This window comes from Dasypus novemcinctus, chromosome 5 (assembly GCF_030445035.2).
Source record: "Dasypus novemcinctus isolate mDasNov1 chromosome 5, mDasNov1.1.hap2, whole genome shotgun sequence".
Lineage (NCBI taxonomy): Eukaryota > Metazoa > Chordata > Mammalia > Cingulata > Dasypodidae > Dasypus > Dasypus novemcinctus.
The window spans coordinates 4,011,597-4,024,678 of NC_080677.1; positions in this window are offsets into that span (position 1 = coordinate 4,011,597).

A 13,082-nucleotide genomic window follows, 5' to 3' on the forward strand; every position below is an offset into this window, starting at 1 on the left:
TTTTATGCCTTTGCTTCTAATTTTTATATTATATCTTTGGGTTACTTAATGAATATGTTCATTTTTGCAGTTTGGGAAGTTGTGGAAGGGATATTAACAACTGTAGAAAGTTGTGCTATATGTGTTCATAAAGTCTGATAGCTGGGGTGTGACAGTTCATAACTATTCCCCCCGTTAACATTTTAGAAGTTATTTCAGTTAAAAGTTATAATTATTATAAGTGGTTGAGACTATACGCAATAGCAATAGTTTCAGAGAAATATAACTGTTTTTGTGCTTATAGTTTTCAAGAGAAAGAGGATTGTCCTAAAGCAGCAACATAATATGTTTCATGTTACACTCTATTTTTCTATTAATCTCTCTCATATCTGTAGAGATATTCCTCTTTCATTACCATTAGTAATTTATGTTTTGATGTTAGTAATTTGTGTTTTCTCTTATTTTTTTTATCATTCTAGCTAGAATTTATCAATTTTCCTGTCTTTTCCACCCAAAAAAATAGTTTTTGAATTCATTAATTTTTTATATTGCTTCTTCATTTTCTATTTCATCTATGCTTGTTCATTTTCTATGTCATTGCTTTCTACTCTCATCTGTTATTTTCTTATTTCTACTTTCTTTAGATTTAAGCTGTTCTTCTTTTTCCAGTTTCTTATGGTAAATTAGATTGTTGATTTTCAAACTTTCTTTTTTTCTAATGTCATTTATAGTCTTACATTTGCTTGTAAGCACTACTGTAGCAGTACCCCACAGATTTTATTCAATTCAAAATATTTACTTTCCCTTTTACTTATTTCTTTGTGCCATGAGTTATTTAGATATGTGTTTTAATTTCCAAACATTTGGAAATTTTCCAGATACCTTTGCATTTTTTCCTAATTTAATTTCCTTGCAGCCAGAGAATATGTTTTAATGTATGTTCCATGTGCACAGGAAAAAATGTGTACCCTGCAATTGTTGGCCGGACTGTTCTATAAACATTAATGGGTCAAGTTAAGTGATAATATTGTTCAAGTCATGTTATTACTTTACTGGTTTTCTGTACTTCTACTAATTATTAAAAGAACACTGTTAAAATCTCCAACTATAATTGTGGAATTGTCTATTTGACCTTTGAGATTTGATAGTATTTTTTTAATTTTTAAATTAATTTTTAATTTTTAAATTTTTAAATTAATACATGAATGTACATAAACAAGTATATAGTAAAAATTGTGAACTTACAAAGCAAACATGTATAACATCATGCAACTGTCCTATATATCACTCCACCAACAACACCTTAAATTGTGAAATATTTCTTACAAATTATGAAAGAATATCATCAAATCTTACTACTAACTATAGTCCATATCTTACATTTGGTGTATTTTTCCCCCAACCCCCCACTATTATTTTTGATATATTTTTATTATGAAAGTTGTGAACTTAAAACACAACCATGCACATGTATAGAATTCCCATACAATACTCCTTCACCAATACACCATACTATGGTGGAACATTTGTTACAGATTATGAGATAATATCACTAGAATATTACCACCAACCATGGTCCATAGCATATATTTTGCACACTTTTACCATACTCCCCCATTATTAACACAGTGCATCTTTGGCATATATGCATGAATATTACAGCATTGCTGTTAATCACAGTCCATAGGTCACTCCAGTTGCATTTTCCCCATGCCTCTCCACATTCCCACCACCCTGCAATAGTGAAGTACATCTGCTGTAGCTCACAGAAGACAACCCTTGCGTCGGTACATCAACCATAATTCTCATCCACCTCTGGATTCACTGTATTATTCAGTCCCTAGATTACTTCTACCTTTCTTTCAATTAATATTTACATACCTAGACTACCTTTCCAACCACATTTCCATTTATAAAACAGCTGCTACTCACTGTAATGTGTTAGCATCAACTCTATCCATTTCCCCACTTTAACAGTCAAGTTAATTAAAACTTGTACATACATTATGCATCAGTAGTCGTTCTCAGCACTCCTTTGATCACTCAATAACCTATACTCTAGGTTTTAACTCCATGCATGTATTCTTCATATTTAGTTCATATTAATAAAACCATGTAATATTTGTCCTTTTGTGTCTGGCTTACTTCACTTAGCATAATGCCTTCAGAATTCATCCATGTTATCATATGTGTCCTAATTTCATTTCTTCTTATTGAAGCATAGTATTCCATCATATGTATATACCACGTTTTGTCTGTCCATTCATTGGTTGATGGACACTGGGATTGCTCCCATATTTTGGCAATTGTGAATACTGCTGCTATGAACATCAGTGTGCAGATGTCTGTTCATGTCACAGTTTTCAGTTCTTCTGGGTATATTCTTAGTAGAGGAATTGCTAGATCATATGGTAGTTCTTTATTTAGCTTCCTGAGGAAACAACAAACTGTTTTCCACAGAGGCTGCACCATTTTACAATCCCACCAACAGTGAAGGAGTTTTCCTATTTCCCCACACTCTCTCCAGTACTTATTGTTTTCTGTTTTTGCAATAATGGCCATTGTAAGTGATGTGAGATGATACCCCATTGTTGTTTTGTTTTGCATTTCCCTTATAGCTAGTGATATGGAACATTTTTTCATGTGCTTTTGCCATTTATACTTCCTCTTTGGAGAAATATCTATTTAAATCATTTTCCCATTTTTAAATTAGATTGCTTGCTCTTTTATTGTTGAGTTATATGGTCTCTTTATATAGAATGGAAATCAAACCCTTATGAGATATGTGGTTTCTGAATATATTCTCCAATTGAGTGGGCAGCCTTTTCCCTTTTTTATCATGTTCTTTGAATCACAAAAATGATTAAGTTTGAGGAAATTCCACTTATCCATATTTTCTTTCTGGGTTCATGTTTTCAGTGTAAGGTTTAAGAATCTGTCATCTACCACCAGGTCTTGAAGATGTTTTCCTGTATTTTTGTTTCCATTTTGTCAGTCTGTGTCTTTTGATTGGAGAGTTTAATCCATTAACATTCAATGTTATTACTGTGAAGGCAGTTCTTATTTCACCCATTTTGACCTTTGGATTTTATGTCATATTTTATAGTCAACCCCCTTTGGTATTTTTAGTTACTTTTATTGATATAATCTTCATTTCCAGACTTTCTTCCAGCTTCTCTCTCTCCTGTTTTTTTTTTTTCTTTTAAAGCTATAGTACTCCATTAGCACTTCCTGAAAAGTTGGTCTCTTTGTTATAAATTCTCAGTTTCTATTTATCTGTGATATTGTAAATTCATCCTCATTTGTGAAAGACAATCTTGCCAGATATAAGACACTTGACTGGCAGTTTTTGTCTTGCAGTATCTTAAATATATCACACCTTACCCTTTCTCCCTTGCTGGTAGTGTGGTAAGAGCCAGGGATGTAGTTGATGCTGTAAGCTGTGGAGGTTGAAGCTGTGCACATTGCCCCAGGGATCAATGAAACGTCTCCCACCTATCTCCTTTGCCAGGTAGGGACAGAGCTCCAGATGTGTGTAATGATCCAAGACATGCAGGCCAAGACCATCTGCAGCTGCCTGGAGAGACTGATGAAGCTGTACAACCCTTTCTCCCCTGCCTGGGGAAGGGATGAAGCTGCAGATGTGGGCAGCAATCTATGCTGTGCATATCCAAAATTACCACAGTTGCCCAGGTAGACTGATGTAGCAGTGCCCCCCCCCCTTCCAGGGGTGGGGATGGACCCTCTAGAGTGCCCAACAATCTTATTCTTGTGGGATGAATGTGCCTGCAGTTGCCCTAAGAGGCTGAGGGAGTACTGACACTTCTCCCCATTAGGGGATGGGAAGGAAACCACTGATATCCAACAGCTCAGTCCATGAAGGCTGTAAAAGCCTGCCATTGCCCTGAAAGGCTGAGAAATCACCAGCCCCCTCCTATCCTATTGGGAGGGTGGGGGTGAATCCATAGGTGCCCAACAGCCCAGGTTGTGCAGGGCAAAAGTACCTGCCATGGCATGGAAATTCTGAGGAAACACAGCTCCCCTCTTCCCTTACTTGGGGGCAGGGATAGGGCTATAGGTATCTGACTGTTCAGTCTGTGTGGGCCAAAAGCAACCACAGTTATCCAGAGCTGCTGGGGGAATACAGCTCCCCTCTTTTGCTATTGGGATACTGGGATGGAGCTACAGGTGCCCAAGTATATAGGGTTTGCAGGCTGAAAGCACCCACAATTTCCCAGAGAGTCTGAGGAAACACCAGCACCCTCATGTCCTATGGGGTTGAAGGAGTGGAGATGGAATTGGAGGTGCCTAACAAACCAGTTCATGTGGGCTGAAAGCACCTGCAGCTGCCCAGAGAGGCGGAGTATCACAGCTTCTCACTCATCCTGCTTTAGTGGGGAGATGAAGCCCCAAGTATCCAATTATTCCATCTGTGCTGGCTGAAAGTGCCTTCAGTTATGTGGAGAGGGTGGTTCAGGTCCCACCAGCTTCTTCCCTGACTGAGGTGGGGCTGGAGCCTAGGTTAGGGCTGAAGTTCAGTCTGGGTAGAAAGAAGCCATTCCACCATCACTGTGATTTTCAATCAGTCCTGCTTCCCCTCATGCCAGGGATGGAGTCAAAATGGCAGCCACTGGCCTTTTTCCAACTTGGACAGGTTCAAACTTGATCTGTTCTTAGAGCTATACTTTAGCCAGACAAGTTTACTAATCAGTATCTGAAGTCAGTGGCCAATCATCTCTTCTTCCCCTAGTTTTGGGAAATGGAGCTTCCAACTCCAACCACAGAATAGTTCCTGAGGTGACTTGAACTGCCAGAGTAGGATGAACACCTGCTTCCAAAGTATGACCTGTATTTTCCTGGAAAGGCTGGCACAGGTCCCCCAGCTTCCTCCTTGCTGGAGGTGGGGCTGGGGCTTAGGCTAGAGCTGGAGTCTGATCTAGATGGAAAGAAGCAGGTCCCTACCATCACTGTGATTTTCAGTTAGCCCTGTTCTCCCTTATGCCAGGGATGGATTTAAAATGGTGGCTACCAGCCTTTTTCTGACTTGGGCAGGTTCAAACTTTAGCTGTTCTTAGGGTTATACTTCAGTCAGCCAAATTGACTAATCAGTAGCTGAAGTTGGTGCCCAACCGTCTCTTCCTCCCCTGTTTTTGGGAAATGGAGCTTTCAACTCCAGCCATGGAATATCTCCCTAGGCAGCTTGCACTGCCAGTGGAGTATGGGCACTGGCCTCCATGCTGTGGAGTGCTCTACTCACAAATCTTCTCTGCACATGGGCTATCCCCTTCCTTTCTTCCAAGGGTGTTGCAGCTCTTCTGTTCTCCTGGGGCCCCCAAACAGTTGCTTTAGATAGCTCTGGTGATTACTAACTGCTCTGTAGCATGAGCTGACTCTAGGAGCTCCTTACTCTGCCACTATCTTGCCCCTCCTCTCTGAGATCTGATCGTTTTTGCTTCATGTAATTTGAAGCTACGTTGTTAGATGCATACATACTTAAGATTGCAATGTCTACTTGGCGAATTGATACCTTTACATGATGAAATGTCACTCAGCTATCACAACACTAAGATTAGTCAAAACTAAGATTGGTGATTTATAGGAACAGATTCAAAATAGAAACACAAATTGTGTTTTGCCAAGCCACATCCCTTAATTCCACTTCAATATTTTTTCCATGGCAACTGTGTCTACCACACACATATGTTTTTCCTATCTTCTACTAGAAAAAACTTACAAAGAGCAAGACTTCATCCGTTGTGTTCCTTGTGGTATTGCGAATACCTACATCAATGCCTGTCACAACGTCTGACCTCAGTAAATGCTTTCTAGATGAATTAATGCTTAATAAAACCACAACAATTGTGACAACACAATATTTTCATGATGAACTCCATGTTACGATGCCCTCTGCTCTCATGTGGGCCATTTCAGAAATAGTTTCTGTACACCAGTGTGCTCTCACACCGCCCCTCAGCCCAGCTTGAACCACAGAATGTTGTTCTTGGGTTTTCAAGGTCTGGGAAAGACATTAGTAAGCGTTTTTTGCTTTAACTCGCTTGGTGATATATGACTAGGATTTAGCCCTGAATCATTCAGAAAGATTGGTCTGAGGACAAATACCCAGATTGCACCTCACCCTTGGACCCAAATTCTGAGCCTCCACTCACTGCCTTGGCTGTTGGGGTTCTCATGTAAAAGGACCCCTGTGGACCTGACTAACTTGCTTCTAGACATGGTTTGTATCCCACCCCTTCTAAGTTCTTTCACACAGCTGGAGGTTTTCATTTTCTCTGGTAAGTGAAGCTTAAAGTCAACCAGAAAAACTGAGGCTGATACCAGTTGTAGTATTTGATAATATCAACTGCAAATAAAACAGCTATCAACCAAATCTGCCTCTATATTTATTTCTAGAGAGGAAAAATCTTTTTAATTAATTTTGTGATTTGGGTCATGGAAAGTTTCCTGAGTGTGATGATCAGAGTTAAAACCCCAGTGCCACTGCTTTTGAAATAGGGATAATAATAATATCAATTCCCATCCTTTGTGAAATAGGGGTAATAATAACATCTGCCCTGCCTGCCTCAGTTGTTGATGGGATGATCTGTGAGAAAGGCTCATCAAAGTGGCTTGTGCACTGCAGACCTCTGAAGGTATGTAAAATTGCTGTTGTTGTTTTGGTAGTCTTTTTTTAAACTTGTAATTCTATAATTCAAGAAGAGCATTTGGTGATTTGCATTGCACCTGTCTACTACTTAAGCCCAGAACACAATCCAAAATCCATCGGTTGCTAACCTGGAAAATATAATCGCTTAAAAACACCACCATTGCCACTGGAATGGAAACAAAATGTCTGTGAGGAAAAATACACTTGGGCCAATGGTCTTTGTATTTCCCCAAAGGTTAAAATGGAAGGCACCTGTTTAAACATGTTTCTTCACCATTTTTTTCTAACCCCCCCCCAAGCTATATACATTTGGGATGTGCACGTTCAGTACATAATGAAAATGAGAGAGAGATTCCATTGTCATATTGATAAAGTTAAAACTTGGAAGTCTTACCACCCTATCAGTCTTTCTTCTTATTTTAATATATTTTTTAAAAGATACTTAGATTACACAAAATGTTACACGCAAAAATATAAGGGATTCCCATATGCCCCACTCCCCACACCTCCCACCCTTCCCCACCTAAACAACTTCTTTCATTAGTGTGGTACATTCATTGCAATTGATGAGCACATTTTGGAGCATTGCCACTAGGCATGGATTATAGTTTACGTTGTAGTTTACACTCTCTCCCACTCAATTCTGTAGGTTATGGCAGGATATATAATGGTCTGTATCTGTCATGGCAGTGTCACTTAGGACAAATTCAAGTCCCAAAAATACCCCCATATTACACCTCTTTGTCCCTTTCTCTGCCTTCAGCACCTCCAGTGGCCACTGTCTCCACATCAGTGATATAATTTCTTCCATTGCTAGAATACTAAGTCCATAACAGAATACCAGTAACTCCTCTCCAATCCATATCAGTCTTTCTCAGTGCTGAGGATGGATGTCAGCAGGATCAAGCTGTTGTTCTTGATCAGCTGTGAGCTTCCGCATGAAATTATTTAGGACTTCAGAGGGAACATACAACATCCAAACAACACAGGGCTTCTGCCAGAAACCCTCTCAATTTTTGTGATAATGTACAAGTCTTGTTCGTGCTAAGTCCATAAACTCCTTATTTATTCTCTGCCTCCTTCCTTGGCTTCTCCTTGTCTGTCATTTGTAACTGTTGAGATCGCCAAGTCCTCTTGGCTTCTGCTTACCTCCTGACAGCCCTGGGCTAGCTCTGCCCCTCAGGGTTTAGTCTACTGAGGGCCTGCTTGTTGCCCAACAATATTTAGCTGATATATTACCAGTGGTGGGTAGCCTTTAATGGTTGTTAATGAAGCACAAAAGTTTTAAAAGTTGATAAACTCTAATTTATTGATTTTTTTCGTGTATGTGTAGTGGTATTTGTATCATATCTAAGAACTCAGCTTAATCCATGGCCACAAAGATTTTCTCTGATGCTTTCTTCTAGAGGTTTTATAGTTTTACTCTACCTTTACGTCTATGAACCATTTTGCATTAAATTTTGTATATGAGGCACATATACCTCATAATTTTTGTGTATTAGGCTTCTTACCTCATACACAAAAACTGTTGCTTGTGGATATTTAATTGTCCCAGCACCATTTATTGAAAGTATCATTTTCCCATTGAATTACCTTGGCACCTTTGTAAAAACGAAAATGAATTGACCATATGTACAGGGGTTTATTTCTGCAGATATATTCTGTTTCTTTGATACATATTTCCATTCTCTGTCAAAACGATTTATTTCAGCTTCGTAGTAAGTTTTGAGATTAGGAAGTATATGTTCTCCACCTTTGTTCTTCTCTTTCAAAATTGTTTTTTCTCTTCCAGATCCTTTAAATTTAGGAATCAGTATATACATTACTACAAAAAAAAAAAAATTACTGCTGGGACACATACATACATTACTGGTTATTCTGGGAGAAATATGCTATCTAAAAAATATTAAGCCATACAATCCATGAACATGGAATGTCTCTCCCTTTATTTAGATCTTCTTTAATTTCTCAGCAATATTCATATGGTAGATTATATTAATTGATTCTCAGATAGTAAACCATATTGTTTAAGAGAAATCTGTTGTTAATCTGATTTTGATTCTTTTGCAGATAACATTTATTCCTCTAAAAACTCCTATCTTCAAAAAACCTTTATCCTTGGTATTATAAAATTTTACCATGAGCTATCCAGGCATGGAGTTTTTTCCCCTTAAATCTGCTTCACATTTGATAGTAATCTCAACCTGTCCTGTATTAGTACTAGGGAAAAATAAGTAATTTCGTTGACTATCACTTCCCTTCAATATCCTCTGTTCTTGCTTGAACCCACTGCTTGGCTTCTGTATCTCCTGTATAATACTTTAGGTTTCTTAACCTTCCTCTAATTTTCTAGATCCTGCATCTTTTTCCTCAGCATTATCTTTTGGTGCTTACATTTTTAAAAGTATATTTGTGTTCTGATTATTTATTCTAAAAACTAACTTATGTATGCAATATTTTTCTGCAAACATGCCCACATGCACACATATATAGTAGTATAAGTACATATGTAGTATTATAATATATAGTATATTATATAGTATAAGTAGTATATGTATATAGTATTATAATATATAGTATCTTAGTTATGGTATATCTTTGTGGATACATATATATATACATAAATAGTATTTTTGAGAGAGATAAAAGATTCACACCTTTTTCTATTTTCTGGATTAATTCTGTTTTTGGGGTCCATTGCTCTCTTTGTTCATCTTGCTCTTTCTGCCATTGAATTTTCTCCTACTCTCTGCTTATCTTTTCATCCATCCATCCATTCATTCAGTGAATATATTTTGAAGACAGTATGTGCCAGGCACCATCCTAGACACTGGAGATACAATATTGTTCCCTGCTCTCAAGAAGTTTATATTCTAATGGTGGTTGTTGGTGAAAAAAATTACAGGTAAATAAATAAACACAATAATTACAGGTAGAAATAGACAATAAAGGAAATAAATAAGGGAAAGAGTTAGAGGCTACTTCAGGTAGAATACTTAAGGAGGACTTCTCTGCAGAGTATTATCGTCTCTGATCTGATGCCTAAAAGCGTGAGATTGGACCTGTCAGTGAAGAGCCAGATGAATAGTATTCCAGAGGGCTCCACGGGCAGGAGCAGAAGCCCAAGTCACTGAAGGGCTTATGTGTTGAAAGAACAGAAAAGAGGCTTGTCTGGCTGGCATAAGGTAAAGAGAGAATGATCTTCTGCCCTCTGTTCATATTTGTGAATGAAGAAGTATAAGGTGGAGATTCGGTGAGTCAGCCTCTCAACTGTATAAACTCTCATGAAATATTCTAAATACTGCTCCTTACAACCATAACTGCCAATTTTATGTCTGGAGGCTCTCTGGGACCTTGCCTGGTAGGTTATTTCCCTAGGTGGTTATTTATTACCATCACCCAGTCATCTTTTCCTCTTCCAGAAAGTCAACAGCATTTCAATCCAGCTGGAGGGGTAGGAATGGGGATGGGGACCTTGAACTTTTAAAGGGAGAAGACATCTCAATACAATCGCTCTTGGAAATGTTTCCCTAAAGGTGGATGGCCAAATTTTAAATCAGTTATAGATTGCTTGGAGCAACTTAGAAAACACTTGATGTCCCAAGCAGTTCTGTATGTAGTTAAACTCTATCTAATAAGACAACGCTTTGACATGCTTTGAAATTTTAAAAAATTATCCAGAAATTTAGGAGAGATAGCTGACCTCTATTAAAACAGATTTTTTTTTTCTCTTTTTATTCCCATTCTTCCATATCCCTGATGTAGCTGCAAAGAGGCTCGTTTGGGAAATGGCTTAAGTACTTGGTAAAACAAAGTTTGTTTCTTGTCCAGCACTTATTACTGAGGTTGTCACTCTTTCACAGCTTGAGAAAGACATGGTTCTCAAACTTTCTTCACCAGAATAATCCCCCAAGGGATACCCCTCTGCCTGACATTAACAGGGGGCTACTGAATGAATTGTTCTTGATTTGGACTCTTTAGGCCTTGTAACTGTAAGCTCCTACTCCAAAAAAATACCCTTTATAAAAGTCAACAGATGTCTGGTACTTTGCATCAGTACCCCTTTGGCTGACTAATATAGAGTTTGGTCCTAAGAAGTGGGGTTGTGCTTTTGCAATTACCAAAAATGATGGAACAGTTTTATAAATAGGTAAAGGGTATTTTTTTTTTTTTTGAAGAATTGTGAGATGCTTGATAGAAAAGGCCTAGATTGCTTTGAAAAGACTGTTGATAGGAATATGGACACTAAAGAAACTTTTGAAGAGGCCTTAGAAGGAAATGAGGAAACAATTACTGGAAACTGGAGGAAAGGTAATCCATATTTTAATGTTGCAGAGAATTTAGCAAGATTGACTCCTGATGTTATATGGAAGGCAGAATTTGAAAACGGTGAGGCTGGACATTTAGTTTAAGAGCTTTCCAAAGTATCCTCAGAAAATTCAGCCTGGCTTCTCCTTGCAGCTTATAGCAAAATGTTAGAGGAAAGAGATAAGCTGATAACTGAATTGTTGGGCACAAGGAAATCAAAACCTGATTCTAGAATTTCCAAGCCTCTGGAAATCAAAACCCCAGAAGATACTGCCCCATTTGAGGAATTAACTAAACTTGGAACTTGCAAGTCAGGATTGAAAATGCAGTTATGCAGGAAAGACTTGTGGAAAGTCTTACTGTCTGATGGCTTGGACGCCTGCTTCCTAAATGCTAAACCAGCAAGCTTTTGGGGAGCAATGTATGAACAAAACCACTGTCAGCCTGGACCAAAAGGGACACGGAGGGAAGAGATGGAAGGGAAAACACCTTGAAGAGGAAAGCTATGGAAAATGAGTTCTGGAATTAAGACATCTCCATGATCCAAAACAGGAACTCCACCCATATATAATGAGAGGGCGAGTTTGCTTTGGCATTTGAAAAGTTGCATGTTCCACCCTGCTGTTCAGGGAGAGTTTTGCTGTCCCAGGCTACAAAGAGGGTGTAACACATTCCCCAAGGTTTGGGAGATTAGGTTGACACCCCAGTGATCTGAGGGGTGGACCTGTTCTCCATAGGTTGGGGAGAGAGAGGTTAACACCCCATTGCTCTGAGAGGGGTGGGTCTGTCTGCCGTAAATTAGGGAAGGCCAGGTTGCCAACTCACTGTTCTGAAAGTACTGGGCCTATACACCAGAGATTAGGGGGAATGTTGCTGCCTAATATTGTACTGAGGGTGCTGAGACCACACCCCAGAGATAGAGGAAAGAGTGGCCATCACCCCAGTGTTCCTGGAGGGTGAGGTCTGGAGTTCACTCACCACCCAGATGCTTGACGAGGGTAGAGCCAAGAAAATGGCCATTGGGCAAGCTGTGGAAAGGGTGGGTCCCTGTGAGACCCCAGGGAGAAAAAACATCTTGAGAATAACAACTCTCAGACATTGAAATCTAAGGGAATAAGCCCTGCAGGTTTCCAGAATTGTAGGGAACCTGTGACTCATGTTTCCCTCCCCAATTCTCCTCATGGTAATGTAAATGTTTATCCTGTCCCTCTGTATAATGGAAGCAGATACACTCTTTTCTAAGTTTCACAGCTCTACAAGCAGAAATGACTTGGCCCCCAAGACAAATTATTTGTATAAATAACTGTGACATGATTTTGTACTTAGCATTGTTAACTGAAAGGATTTAAGGATTTTTGAATATTGCAATGCATTTTTAGAAATCAGAGAGTGGAATGTGGCAGCTTGAAATGCTTTATGAATTCCAAAAAGAAAGATTATGTTTGCAAAATGGTCTGTTCCTCTGGGCATGATCCCCTTTGATTGTATTAGATTCAGCTGAAATATCTTTGATTACATTAATATTAAGGCTTTGACTCAACCAGATTAGTAGGGTATAACTCAGTTTAAGTCCTTGCCCCCTTGATGGGTTATAGATATGGAAACTCATTCAAGAAGACACACAGAAGAAGGTATGAGAGAGGAAAGAATATGTTCATTTCAGTCCTACTACATGACAGAAAGGAGAAGGCTCAAACAGCTAAAGCCCTAGGGAGATGAGCCTTATGCCAGCCTACAACTGAGATCAGAAGAAGCTGGGTCCATCGAGACTTAAAAGGAAGAAGGAAGGAGAGCCAGGCAGTAGCCTCCTGCCATCTCGCTTCAACACATGGCAACAGAGTTTGGTGAGGAAGTAACCTTGACTGGACTCTTTAGGCCTTGTAACTGTAAACTTCTACCCCTAAATAAATACCCTTTGTAAAAGCCAACAGATTTCTGGTACTTTGCATCATCTTCCCTTCAGCTGACCAATACAGGCATTTTCTCTGAAGTTTAGGCAGTGAGGCATCTTAAGCTTCTATTCTACTAGTGTTTTAAGAGAGATTTCCTTGCATGCCAGAAGCAAACAACAATTCTAAACCTTTGCAGACTGGCTTGTGTGAACTCTCTACTGTAGAGTTTAGCTGTCCTT